The sequence below is a fragment of the Mastomys coucha genome, unplaced genomic scaffold, assembly GCF_008632895.1.
Source record: "Mastomys coucha isolate ucsf_1 unplaced genomic scaffold, UCSF_Mcou_1 pScaffold5, whole genome shotgun sequence".
Taxonomy (NCBI): Eukaryota; Metazoa; Chordata; class Mammalia; order Rodentia; family Muridae; genus Mastomys; species Mastomys coucha.
Genome location: NW_022196911.1, coordinates 113,504,417 through 113,520,780, shown reverse-complemented (window position 1 = coordinate 113,520,780; position 16,364 = coordinate 113,504,417). Strand labels below are relative to the sequence as shown.

Genomic DNA, 16,364 nt, shown 5'->3' with positions numbered 1-16,364 from the left:
GTGCCTCTAGTTTGTAATGCAAGCTGGCATGATTTCCTGCAGCCTATTATGCTTTGCCACGTAGCCGATGCTGATTGGGACTAGGGAAAGTATTTAACCCGCGAGGGCTGGGGTCTAGGGAGAAGAAAAAGAAGAAGGGAGAAGAAGAAAAAAAATGAACAAATGATTCTGTAGTACAAGGTTCCTGAATAAACTGCTTGGAGAAGAGTTTGTGGTTGCCTCCTTATTTCCACTGGTCGGTGAGGCGGCGACAGAAGAAGAAGAAGAAGAAGAAGAAGAAGAAGAAGAAGAAGAAGAAGAAGAAGAAGAAGAAGAAGAAGAAGAAGGAGAGGAGGAGGAGGAGGAGGAGGAAGAGGAGGAGGAAAAGGAAGAGGAAGAGGAAGAGGAAGATGGAGAAGCAGCAGTAGCAGTCGCCAAGCTGGGTATAGTGGAACACACCTTTAATCTCAGCACTTGGGAGGCAGGAGGATTTCTGTGAGTTCAAGGCCAGCCTGGTCTGCATAGAGAGTTCCAGGACAGCCAGGGCTACACACTGAGACCCTGTTTTTACAAATGGCATATAGAGGGAGAATGTTTTTCTCCTCCACAAAGGAACCAACATCCTTTATGATATGGTGATTAATCTAAAGGTTTTGTAAAATCTGGGAGAATGGGAAATATTAGGTAACAGAAATAGAACAGAGAGTGTTCCATATTTGTTTATGAGGCTGGGCAGTTTATCAGGCCCTGTGCTTACTAGGCAAATACCCTACCCACTGAAGCTCGCCCCTAGCCCAGCATGATTTAGCATAAACCTACCAAATACCCAACAGTTTCCCAGTATTCCTTACTTAAACCCTTCATTTGCTGTAAAAGAATGGGCTCATGCAGGGCCAGTGACTGCCCAACATCACAGGCCCCTGTTCACTTTTCCTTCATAAGTACTGTGGTTGTACTCTCAGGTACCAATGACTCATCCACGGATAGGACAGTCACCACAGCCTAGGGTGGGCTTCCTAGCTGAGGAGCTGTGGGAAAGAAAATAATAATAAGGCAGGCAGTCAGGCAAGCACACAGAAAGGCAGGACTGCCCTGGATGAGGCCATGGCTATCTCGGAACTGGAATTCCTTCTGGTAAATGAAATAGATGGAAGCCACTGATCCACTCAGCTCTGTGTTCTGCTCCAAGTCACCTACACTGAAGTTTGCCTGTCACCTGGCCAGAGCTCTGTCATCTGACCTTCAGAGAAATGAGAGATACAAGCCGACTCCTGCTGAGCTCAAGACCAGGAAGTTCTGGGCTTTGCCCTTCATGGAGAACAGGCACCCTGCTTACCCTGCATGCCAGTGTGTTCTGTCTCTTCCCGGCTCTGACCCCTGCCCGGCCCATGTGGCAGAGCTGTGACCCTGCCCGGCCTGTGATACAGAACTGTGACCCTGCCTGGCCCGTGCGGCAGAGCTCTGTCTGACCTTGCCCGGCCTGTGTGGCAGAGCTCTGACCCTTGCCTGGCCCGTGCGGCAGAGCTGTGACCCTGCCCCTGTGACCCTGCCCGGCCCGTGCAGCAGAGCTCTGTCTGACCCTGCCCGGCCGGTGTGGCAGAGCTGTGGAGCCTCAGGCCAGGCCTGTCGGACCCCCATGTGGGGACTGCCACACAATAGAATTAGCCCTTTTTGCTGCCGTGTCACGGTTCAGGCAAAGTGCTTGCCTAGGATGTGAAAGGCCCTGGATTCGATCCCCAGCACCCAGTATGCCCTCCCCTCCCTGTCCCACCTTAAAGAATGAAAGTCTCAGGATTTGTGTCTCTGGGTTTAGGCAGAAAGAAAAGTCTTTAAAAACTAACATGTGTGTGTGTGTGTGTGTGTGTGTGTGTGTGTGTGTGTGTGTACGTGACCACAGAGGTCAAAAGACATCAGATCCTCTGGCATTAGCGTGGTTGCAAGCCCTGTGGCATGAATGGGAGGAACTGAATTTTATGTTTCTGGAAGAACAGCAGGTCCTCTTAGCCCTGAGCCATCAGGCCCTTAGGCTGCTTCTTGTCTGTACTAGGTCATAGCCACGGGGTAGCTAATGCAAGGGCTGTTTCTAAACCGTGGCTGCCTTCCTGGAACTCAGATACAAACTAACTTTACCAGTTCTGAGCATGATCGGTCAGTGGTAAAGAAGCCAAATGAGTGCCTTCTCTCAGGCATTTTGAAAACTTCTTCGTCCTGAGCCACGGAAGCAGATGAGGCACAGAACCAACCAGCCATACACACATGAACTCTCTGTTAAGCTTTTTAACCGCAGGCTGCTTCCTACTTATCCATTATTCAACTGGGTGTGCTGTACCTTTAACTGCTAAATCTGAAAGTGAGTCTCAATATGTTTCTCTAGGGGCTGAAGAGATGGCTGAGGGCTTGTGAGCAGTGGCTGCTCCTCCAGGGGACCTGAGTTCCATTCCCAGTACCCACATGACAGTTTCCAACCTTCACAAAGACATACATGCAGGCAGAACACCAAATGCACATGAAATAAAAAAATGTCATTTAAAAACACCCTGGAAAGTCCTACCCTCCACTACTGTTCTGCCCCACGGAAGCCTCCAGGGCCCAGCTCTCCGCACCCTCTGGACCTTGTACCCCTTTCTCAGAACTTCTTATGTAAGCCAGGGAGGGACTGAGACTTCTCTCTAGAAAGTGCTTTCTGTTTTGTTTTGAGATAAGGTCTCCTGTCCCTGGACTGACTGGCATGGAACTCTCTGGGTGAAGGAAGGTGACTTTAAACTCCTGATCTTCTTGCCTTCGCCTACTAAGTGCTGGGATTCTAGACTTGAGCCACCACACTTGGCTTTATGGGGCTAGTGGAAAGTGTACTTCTCTCTCTTTCTCTCTCTCTCTCTCTCTCTCTCTCTCTGTGTGTGTGTGTGTGTGTGTGTGTGTATGAGGAACTGGGACAGGACACAGGCCCTTGTGTATAGAGAGTGAGTGTTCTGCTCTGCAGCTGAGAGATCCAGCCCACCGCCTAGCTTTGGCTTGCCTGGCGACCCCCACCCTTCAGTAACCGTCCTTCAAGTCTTATCTCACGCCCCTTTTGAGATAACTGCAGAGGAGGTGTGGAGTCTACTCCATGGAGGAGGAAGCAGAGATTGACATAGGCACTGCAGTTTTCCCACCCAGAACTACAGCAAAAAGAAGATTGGAGCTTAAAAAGAAGATGGCAGAGTCTTTCGTAATTCAGTGAAAATAAGATATATAGGTCGGTACCTCCCATAGAACGACTCCAAGGTGGATGGACCATGGCCACACTGGCCTCAGAGGTCCCTCTACCTTTTTTGGTCAATAGCTACTTGCCCTGGCCCTGAAGAGCCACCCTCCTTCCTACCAGGATACAGTTAGGTACAGCTAATCTATAATCTTGTCTCTGCCCGAAGTGTCACTTTGGGGACAGGACTGCCACTTGGTCTGGCCAGACAGACGGTCACATCACATCCGGCAGGCCCGCCCAGCTGTGGTTAGGGCTGATGTCGGCTGTCTTTGGTTCACGATCTCAGAGACGGGACAAAAGCAACCAGGAGGGCTTAGGGTAGCCGTTTTCTAGAACCGTCCTGACAGAAGCTGACAATGTGATTATCCTGTGAGGGAAAAGAACTGAAACCGCACAGAGAACCCTGTTGAACAAACGAAAGGTCTCTCCTTGCTTTTTTTTTCTGTCCCAGTGTCCTTGACACGTGGTATAAGCCTCTTTAGTGCTGGGCTGGGTTCCACACAGTGCTCCTCAGAACCCTGGAGCCCCCACAATTGACACCACCCAGGAAACTATCTCCTGGGAGAATGAGTGGTTCCGCTTCAGTGTCCACGTGTCTACACACATGCTGCTTCTGTAGTGTGCTGGAATCACATTGGTCCAGTAGACAGGGGACTGACTGACCCCTGCCCTCCTTCACTGGCAGCTGCCTAGGGCGCTCACTGCGATTTCCGCTTCTGCAGCAAGAAGACTCTCTCCTCTTTGACCTTTATGGAGTGGTTTTCTGCATCAGGAAGAGATTTTTTTCGTTAGTTCTACTGCCCCACGGGACTCTGGTTTAACTGAGCAAACCACAGGCCTTGGGATGCTCAGCAGTGCTTCTGTGACATCAATAGAAACCAGAGGCCGGGAAGGCCACCTTGTATCATGTAGGAGCCCAGGTGAGGAGCCAGCGCTGGGCAATCCTTCTCTCATGAACATCCACCAGGAGAGATGGCTCAACAGTTAAGAGCACTGTGGCAGCGGGGGCGGGGTTTGCACACACCTTCAGTTCCAGCACCCAGCAGAAGCAGGTGAATTTCTGTGAGTTCCAAGCCAGCCTGGTCTACACAAGTGAGTTCCAGAACAGCCAAAGCTACTCAGAGAATCCCTGCCATGAAAACCAGAAAAAGCTAGGCGTGGTGGTGCATGCCTTTAATCTCAGCACTCAGGAGGCAGAGACTGGCAGATATCTGTGAGTTTGAGACCAGCCTGGTCTACAAAGCAAGTCCAGGACAACCAGGGCTGGTTACACTGAGACACCATGTATCAAAAAACAATCAGAGAAAGAAAGAAACAAAGAAAGAAAGAAGGAAACAAGAAGCATTTGTTGCTTTTGGAGAGGAGTGGAGTTCAGTTCCCAGCACCCACATGGCAACTCACAAGCATCTGTAATTCCTATTCTGGAGACCTAAGGCCCTCGCCTGGCCCCCACATGCTCCTCACAAGCTTCTGTAATTCCTATTCTGGAGACCTAAGGCCCTCGCCTGGCCCCCACATGCTCCTCACAAGCATCTGTAATTCCTATTCTGGAGACCTAAGGCCCTCGCCTGGCCCCCACATGCTCCTGTGTGCACATGATACACACATAGATGCAGCAAAATCCTCAAAACATAAAAACAGATAAGCCCAAACCCAGGGCATCCACATGTACACAGTAAGCTAGCTCTCTGGAGGATGTATCCTCATTCTAAGCAAGGCCGGGTGAAAAGGGACTAGGAAAAAAATTGGGTTTTGACAAGGTCTCAAGGGGGATCTTTGTCCATTCAGCCAAAATGCAACATGTCAGGCCTTCAGGACCAATACAGAGATTTAACCAAAATGATGGTTTTATGTTGGTTGAAACCAGGCATCTGGCACCTAGTCTGATGCATGCCTGCCTTCTGGGAAGAGGTTGGCAAGTGGTGGAGGTTGCCATGGAAACCAGTCACCCATTCACCTGACCATATAGGCACTGTGAGCCAGAACTCTTGTAGTCAGAGGGTGAAAATCTAGCCTTGAGATTCCTCCACAAAACATCCACAGTAACATAAACTTCTGCATTAGTTTCTCAGGACAGTGACACTTGCATACAAAAGTGCCATACAACACTTTTTGTTATTTTAAAAAACTTTTTTTTTACTTTGCATTTGTGTGTGTGTGTGTGTGTGTGTGTGTGAGCACACCCATGGAAAACATAAGAGGGTGTTGGATCCCCTATAGCTGGAGTGGGTGTGTGCTGGCAACCTAACCCTGAGAGTAGTAAGTGCTCTGAGCCACTGAGCCATCTCCAGGTCCACCCAAGGAATTTAAACACATATTAAACTAAATTATCTCAGTGGGCTTCTACACTTCTGAGGAAAAAAAGATGGGGAGGGATAGGTCATGTAGTGTGATTATCCTGGAATAAGGTTCTGCTTCTGGCCAGAAGGAAGTGCGAAGGCTTAGCAAGGGGCCGAAGGCTGCCTGGCCAAGAGACAAAGCAGCCAAGGTGACAAGCATGCTGAGCAGCACAGGTCCCGGCCCGCTGCTATCACACGTGGCAGGAAGTTTTACAGGTGCTTAGCCGCCTAACCCTGAAGCCAGCTCAGCACTTGGTAAAGTCTGGAGTCCTGAGGATGGTGGACCTGGAAAGGGCGGTGGTCAGAAAGGCCTTCATCCAAGCCTGCCAGAGAGGATGTCAGCCGGCAAGGACAAGGTGAGCCAGAATGGGTCTACCATCCTTCCTCGGCAGCAGAAAGGGCGCCTGAACACCTAAGAAGAAAGGCCACGTGGGAAATGAAGGTTTACTTCAGTCTGACGCTCTCGGATTGCTTGCCTTCTTTCCCAACGGTGAAGGATTCTGGTACAAAGATGGGACATTCATGAGAAGGGCTTTCTGTAACTAGGCTACCAAAGGTTGGGTCAGAAGACAGGTCAAGCACAAGTTCAGACTTGGGAAAGACCGATCCACAGGGCTGGGGGTGGAGCTTGGGGGTGGAGCCTTGCTTGACGTGCTGGAGGCCCTGGTTCAAACCTATCACCAAGAGAGATGCGAAGAGTCAGTCAGCCTTGCACTCAGCCGCTTTGCCCGAGGTGGCGGCGTCTGCATCCTGTCCGCATTGCGTAACCATTACATAATCCTCCCAGCTGACAGTCTGGGGACAAATGACCTTCCAGTGACTTACACACAGGCAAGGACAGAACCATTCTCTGCTGTAACGGCATAATTGATCTGGAAACAGAAACCAGAACAAATAGTTGTTCTATGTGAACCCAGACAGGCTTCTACTTGTAAAGATTATGAGAGAATGTTCTTCTGTAATCTTCCTGTTAGCAGTTTAAACATCGACTTAGACGAAACAAACACATCCAATCTTTGTTGAAAAGCCAAATCCTCAGGGCTTCCCACCCGGGAGCAGCTGAGGCACGGATAGGAACAGGCAAAGGGACTGGGGCACACTCAGGCGAGCTGGGTTTGGAGGTGCAGGCCTATAATCCCAGCTCCGCCCGGAGGCCTTGGCAGGCCAGCCTGTAAATCCAGGCTTCAGAGTGAGGAGCCAAAGGCCCAGCCGCTACAATGTATCAAGACTGCCTCAAAAAATATAAGGGAACACTGAGGGCTGGGGGGGCGGAGCTCAGTGGGAGAATATCTGCCCTAGGCTCAAAGCTTAGCACAACACATGCCTGGACACACATACACACACACTCGTGCACACATGCCCACTGATCCTAAGGTGGGGGCAGTAGACTCCTAGATACAGTGTAGAGCCAAGGGCTTCATGTGGACTGTCTTTACCTGTTAGTATTTTCTACTTTCTTTATCCCTCAGGTAGAGACTGGGGGTCCTCTCAGTGGGCACATGCATCAGGGTTAGACGGCTTCTCATGTAAGCTACATCCTAATTCCCTCCAAAGAAGAAAGCTCGGACAAATTTTAGCACGAAGCTAGATCAAGCCTCCCACTTGCCAGGCTGTTGGCCTTAGGAGACTGGCCCAGCACCCCAAAGTCTCGCTGACCTCCTCTCTACAAGACGCACTTCCTGCCTCTCCCCACTTACTCTCTGACCTTAGGTTTTTGCTAAAGGTCACATCTCTGGCATTTCCTGGCTTTCTTACAGTCTCCATCTCCGACAGCCTAACTGCTCTCCTTGCCCACACCTTCTCTGACGTATTTCCTGTCTTCCCCCAGGGATGGGAAGTTCCCAGAGGGCGTTTGTAACCAGAGGAGGCCAGCAGTTAGTGCTCAATTAAACTTCACTGGGATCCACGGGAAAGCTCAACTGCCTGTGTTTGATCCACCAGAAAGGTGTTAACCAGGCTCTGAGGACCACACTTGTGGAACCCTGACTTTCCCTTTCCATTCAAAACCGTTTTTCAAGGGCATGGCAGCCAGTAATGTAACCTAGATGGCTCTGTCATGCCTGTACTGCTCAGCATTAAGTTGAGCTGTTCTTGCCTTGGATGCTTAAAACCCAGCGGTTCTCAACCTTTCTAACGCTGCGACTCTTTAATACAGTACCTTATGCTGTGATGATCCCCATCCATAAAATTATTTTGGTTGTTGCTACTTCATAACTGTAACTTTGCTATTATGAATCATGCATAATATAATTTTTGGAGACACAGGCTTGCCAAAAGGGTTGCAACACACAGGTTGAGAACCGATGCGGAACCCTTGCAGCTCGGGGAATCTACCCACAGAATGGTACGTAGGGCATTCTGAGGAGTGTCTCTGCATGGAGAGGTACAGTAGAGCATGCCCTTGGCCCCATCTGCACTAGCCCAGGCTGGGGTCAGCAGCTCCAGGATATGAGCATTTCCCAGGAACAGAGCACAACTGGGACCGCCTGACGGATTCCTGAGCAAGTGCCCCACCCTGCAGCTGCACCTCCTGCATAGCTTTCTGGTGAAAGAAGTCTTGGCTTCAAACGCAGGCAGATCCTGGCCATTGTAGAACTGGCCTTCGCAAAAAAGAGCGCCTGGTGTGGGCTTGCGCCCTCTAGTGGACAAAAGAGAAGGCAACCATCCCACATCACTAGCTCCTTAGCATTTTAAGGACTTCTGTTCGTCTCAGAGGTGTTTTGACTCAGGCGCTGTCCACCTTGCTTTTGAGACGTGTTCTCTCACTGGGCTGGAACTTACTATGTGGGTTAGACCAGGGGCCAGGGAGCCAGCCCTAGGATCTGCCTGCCTCTGTCACTCCTGGGTTGGGATTAAACACATACCACCATATCCCGGATTCTTTTTACTTGGGTTCTGGGGGTCAGAGGTCCTTGGTTTGTCCTTGCTTCACAAGGCAAGCACTCTCCCAGCTGAGCCATCTCTCAGGCTCTACGGCTTTCCTGACCACTAATTTCATGGGGCATTCTAATCCTTATGTAATCCAGGGAGGCAGAGGGCCAGGCCTGCCCAGGCAGGCCATGCCGAGGCCACATGGTAAGCATGCCTGTGTTGTCTGGGGTCACCTAGTCAGCGCCTAGCATGTGTAGGAGATCTGTGGAGGAGAGAAGGGAGCAGGGCTTGGCTGGGGACTCTGGCAGTCTCGTGCAATAGCGTGGGCTTCAGTGGGATCTGAATCTCTCTGAGTTCCAAAGGCGGCCTGCGACCTAGAAGCCCTACTGCTGTGCAGTCAATAAAGACGCCAGGACAGGGAGAAGTCACCTGGGGGTGGCATTTCAGAGGGAAGAGGACGGATGTAGAGGCCACCTTGCCCTGTGATCCCCTCTTCACCAATCCTTTCGCTGCCCTGGGCAAACATCAGCCTCAGACGTCCTAGCACACACTCAGCATGGTGGCACCTGTACCCAGGCAGGAGCATGAGCTGAGCGGGATGCTGTCTTAAAAACCCACTGCAACAGTATGGAGGTACATGCCTGTAATCCCACTTCCTGGGAACCTGAGGCAGGGTTGTGGGGAGTTTGAGCCTAGCCTGGACTACACAGTAAGTTCCAAGCCATTCAGAATTGTACGTGAGATCCCAAGCACTGAAATGGACCCTCCAGCATCCTCCTTGGACTGACTGGAAGAACCGTAGGCTCTGAGCACCTCCACCAACCTCAGCTGCTGCTTCCCATCAGCTCTGTGCTGGCTGTTAGCCAGACACGTGCTCAGAGGGCCCAGGAGCTGATGCACTCAGAAGACTGTCAAACCAGGACTGCACCAGTCTTCTGGGGACCCGTGAATGAGAGGCCTGGCTTGCTCAGACAAGCTGAGGGCAGATTAGAGCCACCATGAAGATGCTGCATTCTGTGGGCAGGAAAAACACCCCACACCAGGATGAGTCAGGGACCTGCCACCAAAACCGTCTACTCCAGAAAGATCAGCAGAGACTATTTTTTTCCAGTGTACTCTGCATCTTGACACGTTAATTTCAGCAGCACAGTCTTTTTCAAGAGATGGCACGTGGACATCAGTACCAATTTTGTGAGGCCCAAATGTGATGGTTGAGGCAATGCCAGGAGCCTGCAGCTATTGCAGCTTCCTGCCTCAGTAGCACCAGGCTTCCTCTATGGGATGCGCCTACTTTAACCTAAGGAGACGTCACCATTAATAATCCCTGTGTCAAGGCACTCCAGGTACAGAGGGGGAAGTGTCACTGGTGCTAGACCTGAAGCCCTAGTGGAAAACCCAGGTGTTTCTGCCTCCATGATGAGCCCTCCTGGGTCATCACCTGAGCGGCTCCTGTACACTGCAAACTTCCACAACACCTCCACCATAGCTGAGTCTTTCCTATTATGGCCAGTGGCTGCAAATCACTGAAGAACTTCCCGTATAGGGTTGAAATGACAGCCCTGCAGAGGGGGGGTGGGGTGGGGAAGGCCTCCAGGAGCTGTTAATGGGGTGGTAAGACCACAGAAGCCCAATGAGTCATTGCTCATGACATAATGTAAGCCAAGGGGACAGGCCCCTGGCACGGCAAGGTCCAAGTTCAAGCCAGTCCCCTAACCAGTGCAAACAAGCCACGCACAATATGGGAGACAGGCCACATCGGTACCACTCTTGTGAAGATCTCTCTTGTGTCTCTGTGTACAGGATCTGAGACAAGGTTCCCTAGGTAATTGAGCAGAGGTAGGACAGGGGTACTTCTGCTCCTGCTGAGAATATGGGGCCAGAGGGACCAAGGATACACAAGAGTAGCACAAAGGGTCCCCCAGTCCTAACCCCAAGGATCGCAGGAGGGAGCTGCTCAGCCCTACAGGAAGTACAGTGTCCCTGACACCTAACTGCAAGGCCAGCCAGCAAGAAAGGGCCCTTGTGGATTTAAGAGGAACACCAGCTGGGCCTGGAGGGCTGGCTCATCAGTTAAGCACACGGGCTGCTCTCGTAGGGGGCCCAGGTTCTATTCCCAGCTTCCACATGGCCCTCACAACCATCTGTAACTCCAGTTCTAGGGGATTCAATGCCCTCCAAAGACCCAGAACTACTACATTCAAGTAATACACATAAAATAGAATTCTTGTGTTTTTTTTTTCCTTTCCAAGACAGCGTTTCTCTGTTAACCCTGATTGTCCTAGAACTTGCTTTGTAGACCTGCCTGCCTTGCCTCCTGAGCGCAGAGGCAGTACCAGCTTTGCTCACAGTGCATACAGGTGACTGGATCCTGGAATAGCCACGGTCTGTCTGTAATTCCTATGTAAGAGTGCTAGGCGAGCCCAGGTCATGGGATCCCAGAGACTTTGCACATCTTCTATCCAGACACCTCTTGCCACTCAACTTCCTTGAGGACACTGTGCCTGCCCTAGCCCCTACAGTCCTTAAAGAAATCCTTGGATAGCTGTGTGCTTTGTCCACAAACAATCTGGGAAAAGGGTCATTTGACACATGGACCATACAAAGCCACACTTGGTGACAGCAGGGAGCGCAGAAACCACGAAGAGCGTGAAGGAGCCGGGTGGGGTGATGAACATCTTTCACCACAGTGTGTGGGAGGCAGGTAGAGCTGGGTTCCAGGCCAGCCAGGGCTGCACAGTGACACACCATCAAACAAGGAAAACAGAGTGAGGTCAAGGTCCATTTATTTACAGCCACCACACAAAGAAGCCCTCATCCAGTGACCACCCAAAAAAGCAAATCAAGAGGCAAACCCAACAGGTCCAGGTGCACACAGTAGGACCAGATTCTCATTCAGTGCACGCAGACAAATCTTCTTGTCAAATGACCTGAAAAAAGAAAGCAGTCCTCATTAAACCTCAAATCTTGATGTTTACTTAACAACATTAGACGCCCAGCACTTGGGAGGCAAAGGCAGGTGGATTTCTGAGTTTGAGGCCAGCCTGGTCTACAGAGTGAGTTCCAGGACAGCCAGGGCTACACAGAGAAACCCTGTCTTGAAAAAACAAAACAACAAAAACCTCAACCCATCAGTCCACAAACCACGCCCCTGGTAGGAGTACCTAAAGGGGTCCAGTCTCTCTTTTTAGTTGCATATCCTTCCAAATGTATAGAAACTGTTGCACCCAGGGCTGGCCACCTACCCAGTGACTTCCTGACCCTTCTTTCTCCAGATTTAACTGCTGGTCAACAGATGCAGAAGCAAGGCCTCTGGTGGCCGAGGACTCTGCAGCTCAGCCCAACTTGAAAGCCATCCCTTTTGACCTTCTTTCCCCTCCTCCAGCCATGCCTGACTCCAGCTTGCCTGTGCTCCCTGGCCCAACTGCACCTCCCTCACAGGACTACAGTAGCCTGTATGTGCGGTCTCTTTCCAGTTGCCTAAATTACTTACTGGCTTCTACTTACATAGACACTGAGCCCCTTAACAAGCTGCTCTGACATACTTAACATGCTCTATCACAGAGTCACACTCCAGCCTGGCCCCCATGCCCCAAGAGCGTATGACATGCCTGAACTATGGCAGAGTCCTGTCATGGCTCTCTCTGAAGTGTGCCAGACTCAAGACCTCCAATGCAAAACGGTGACCACTGGTCCCATGTGGCTACTTTAAATACAAATTCCAGTCCTTCAACCACACTGCCAAGACAGCCTAGTGGGGCCCACAGTTGCCCAGGTGAGTCATGGGGAACCATTTCTGTCACGAGAAAGTTTGTCTGGGTTGTACTGTTGACTCCTCCAGTGATGTCTGAAGTCATAAATGTATGCGGGTCTTTGTTTAAGCTCCACGTGGGCGGGGCGGATACCCAGGAGCAGAGAGAGCACCTTCCCAGCATGCCCACAGCCTTGAGCTTCATCCCCAGCATCACATAAACCAGGTGTGGACAAGGACTCCTGTCATCCAGCAGTCCAGAGGTAGAGGAAGGAGGATTAGACGTTCAAAGACTACCCTCAGCTACTTAATGAGTAAAGGGCAGCCTGGGCTAAGTGAGACCCTCTCTTAATGAGTGGTGGTGCAGTTGCTGGAGAGATGGCTCAGCAGTGAAGAGCACTTGCTGCTCTTATAGGGGACCTGGGTCGAGTTCCCAGCATCCACACCGGGGCTGACAACACTCTGTAATGCCGCTTCTAGGGAATCTAGTACCCTCTTGTGACCCCTTGGGGGACCAGGCAAACATCACATTCATAAAATAAAGAATAAGTCTTTAAAACAAAACAAAACAACCTACAGTGAGGGGCTTGCAGTAATGGGTCAAAGACTTGCTTTTGAAGGAAACCAACGGCATCAATCCTTGCAGAGCTCTGAGTGGTACTCAGTCCCCACGGCTTCGGCAAGGGTCCTGTTTGCAGTATCATACATGATCACCAAACTGCTGCTAAGATGTTCACACCTGTTACTGCAAATTCTAACCCCAGGGAAGATGTTCCTCTGGGATTTTACTGTAGGTCAAGGTCGGGCTGTCTGGTACGGGGCTGCACCCACCTCGGGCAGGTTCAACCACACAGGAGCCTTTTCCCAGACCGTCCACCTCTGGGCACCGTACCTCCAGGCTTGACTTACCTGGGTCACCCGCGCTGAAGCCACTCGGAGCTCTCCTCGGGAGAAAGTCGCTGGGGGCTGTGTATTTCGCTTTCTGGGTGGAAAAAAAAAAGAGAGAGTAATACGATTCAGTTGAAGCGGGTGACCTCGTGCGGTGGCCGCACACAGACCCCTGTGCACGGCCGGTGGCGAGGCCGGGACACTGCGCCCTCCTGCAACCCCCGCTCATCCCGCGGCCGCGTGCGGGCCCGCGGTCAGCCTCCTCCCGTGGGAGCCCCGGGAGAGGGTTCTAAATCCCACGATCGCCTGCGGGCCGCGCTCCACAGACTACGTCCCCCTCTGTACGAAGCCCGCGAGTACTTCTCCCCGGCGGAAACAGCTCGGCAAATGCATTTCCGGCCGGAAGTGAAGATTTACCATCGAGACGGCCGCTAGAAGGTCGCTCTGGCCTCTGGGTCATCCAGGGCGGCCTTAAAGGGGCCGCGTTCTAGGCGCGCGGTTAGAGAGGCCAGAGTTCCTCCGGGCTGTGGGACCTCGTCTATAAGGAGCGCAAGCGGGAGGGACTTCCTACTCTTGGGCGCCAGGAGCTAGCCTAGCCCTTGTCCCTTAAGCAATCCCGCAGCCCTGTGCTGGTCTTTGGGTCATTGGTACAGACCAAAAAGCTGACTTTCCGAGCCCAGTCGGCCCTGTTGTGGCAGAGGTGGTTGAAACCCAGCGGGTCCTGCTGCAAACCTGTGTGTGACCTTCCATCACAGTATGAACCCGTTGGTAGGATCAATTGATCCATCGTTGAAGTCAGCACTCTCTTGATCAATGGCTCCCCAAAGTCGCACCTCTGAACACGGGGCTGTATCTAGAATCAAGTCTTCAACAGGGAGCTCATGGGGAAACATCACACTGGCTGGGGTCCAGCAAAGGGTTTGGATCTGTGATGTGGCATCTCTGGGTTAAGACCCCCAACTTCTAAAGTGGCATCCAAGTCCTGCATGCAGTTCCAGACTTCAGTTATCCCGAGGTACCCCAGGATCCAATAGGAATTTCCACGAAAAATTTAATCATTTATCCCAGGGACACGTCAGTGCTATGTAGTAATTTCCTCTGAAACATCTCACCCGGAGGAAAGCTTGAGAAAGTGTGATTGGGAGGGTCCTTAAGACTCGGAAAGTAAGTCACAAGTCTCAAAGAATTCCTGAAACTTACCAGATTCACACGGCCCCCATACTCCTTGGTGAGGAGAGGCCCTCCGACCTCAGGGAGTCAGCCACAAGTCATGCAGAGAGCTCCAGTTTCCAGCTCTCCGGAGTTGCTACTCCTGCTGGGCTGGGCTTGTAGTGATGTGGGTGCCTTTGGGTTGTCTGTGCTCCTGTGAGTAACCCCAGAAAACTCGCAGCTTCATCTGGGGGGGACGTTAGTGGTGGGAAAGCAACGGCATCAATCCTTGCAGAGCTCTGAGGGGGACGTTAGTGGTGGTGTTACTTTGGTCTGTCATTAAGTAAACAAGGTGGTCTCATCTCCCCAGAGAAAGTGTCACCCAGCCGTTACCCCTACAGCTGGCTCCTTCTGACTGGAATCAAGTTCATCTACAGATTAGACAGAATCGGGTAAAGGGAAGGTGAGGGTGCACACTTTATTTTCAGTAAGTGGAGAAAACGACACGCACACATCCTTGATGTCTTTCTGCATGTTTCACTGCAATGCCGATCCAACCACTGAGTACAGACTCCCACTTCAAGGCTATTTTATTTATTGATTGAGATAGGTCTTGTGGATGTAAAAACAAAGCTTTTGCCTCAAAGGAAATAAAAGATAATTTATTCTGGAGCCAAATTTGAGGGACCAAATTTCAGGAAACACAAGGTCAGGTCTCTTTCTCTTTCTTTCTTTCTTTCTTTCTTTTTTAAAAATTATTTATTTAGTTATTTCATGTATGTGAGTACATTGTCGCTGTCTTCAGACACACTAGAAGAGAGCATCAGACCCCATTACAGATGGTTGTGAGCCACCATGTGGTTGCTGGGAATTGAACTCAGGACCTCTGGAAGAGCAGTAAGTGCTCTTAATCACTGAGTCATCTCTCCAGCCCGAGGTCAGGTTTCTTTAGGTTCCATGTCCCCACAAGGATGTGGTTTTGTAAGGTTTTTATAGTAACAGAACAAAGAAGGTCTTAAAAGAAGGTACTTTATAAAAATATGTCAGTGGAGGGCTGGGTTTAGCTCAGCAGTTAAGAGCACTGGCTGTTCTTCCAGAGGACCTGGGTTCAATTCCTGGCCCCACAGGGCAGCCCAGCATCATCTGCAAATCCAGTCCTGGAAGATCCAGAGCCCTCTTCTGGTCTCTCTGGGCACATCATGCAAAAGCATTCATATACATAAAAAATAAAATTAAAAAAAAAAATAAGAAAATGTAATGCATTGGTGGAGAACCAAGAGAGCCAATTGCAAGATGGTGGAGTCTCTCCTATAGGACTCAGGTGCTGTCCGATGACATTCTAAGCTTTCAGATTGGTAGAAACTAAGTTAATAGATTCTTTTTTTTTTTTCCTCTCAGTCACAAAACTGTTAGTACTGACACAGAGGTGGACAAGGGCTTGCTACTTCAGAGGCACAAATGAGCCCACGACGATAAGGTAACTAGGGTCTTGACCCGGAGTGTTGTGACTGCTCAGCTGTTCTGCACCACAGTAGTTCCCATCAGCCTCTGCGGGAACATTTCCAGGAATTCTCCTTCACAGTCTGAGGTAGCCCAGGCTAGCCTGGAGCTCTGTATGTAGTTGCGGCTAACTTTGGTTCCGGTCCTCCTGCCTCTGTCTCTCCACTGCTGGGATTCCAGGTGTGTAGCACCGTGTTTGGCTGTCTTTTATTCTTGGTGGGAATCTCTCCGTCTGACAGTCTTGAAGACATCGCAAGGCATGGTGGGAGAAAGCCCTGGAGGTTTCCAGGCCCCTCCCACCCCGTGTCTCTGCCCACACTTACTGTTTAGTTTCGCTTGCTCCACACTGCGCAGCTTCGGTTGTCTTTCTTTTCTTGCTGGAACAGCACTGCTTGGTTTTCCTCTGTTTTATCAGTTAAAAATGTGTTAGGCTAGCTGAGCAGTGGTGGCACACGCCTTTAATCCCACCCTTGGGAGGCAGAGGCAGGTGGATTTCTGAGTTCAAGGCCAGCCTGGTCTACAGAGTAAATTCCCTGACAGACAGACGGGGCTATACAGAGAAACCCTGTCGAAAACCAAAAGAAAATAAAAGTAATTAGGACAAGTTCAACAACATAAAGTGGCTTTCAGCGGCAGCGGCATTAGG

General features: G+C 50.8%; 1 long non-coding RNA gene and 1 other non-coding gene across 3 annotated transcripts; both read right to left on the bottom strand.

Annotated features, from left to right (window-relative positions):
• Window positions 1-11,199: 11,199 nt before the first annotated feature.
• Window positions 11,200-13,455, bottom strand: LOC116077226. Of its 2 annotated transcripts, XR_004113190.1 has the most exons (3): window positions 13,091-13,455; window positions 12,759-12,869; window positions 11,200-11,360 (listed from the first exon to the last, which is right to left on the bottom strand). It is a non-coding gene; the product is annotated as an uncharacterized LOC116077226 (long non-coding RNA). The 2 variants fall into 2 exon arrangements; XR_004113191.1 differs by lacking the exon at window positions 12,759-12,869.
• LOC116079425 lies at window positions 12,868-13,054 on the bottom strand. The gene has a single exon (XR_004113978.1).
• Window positions 13,456-16,364: the final 2,909 nt, after the last annotated feature.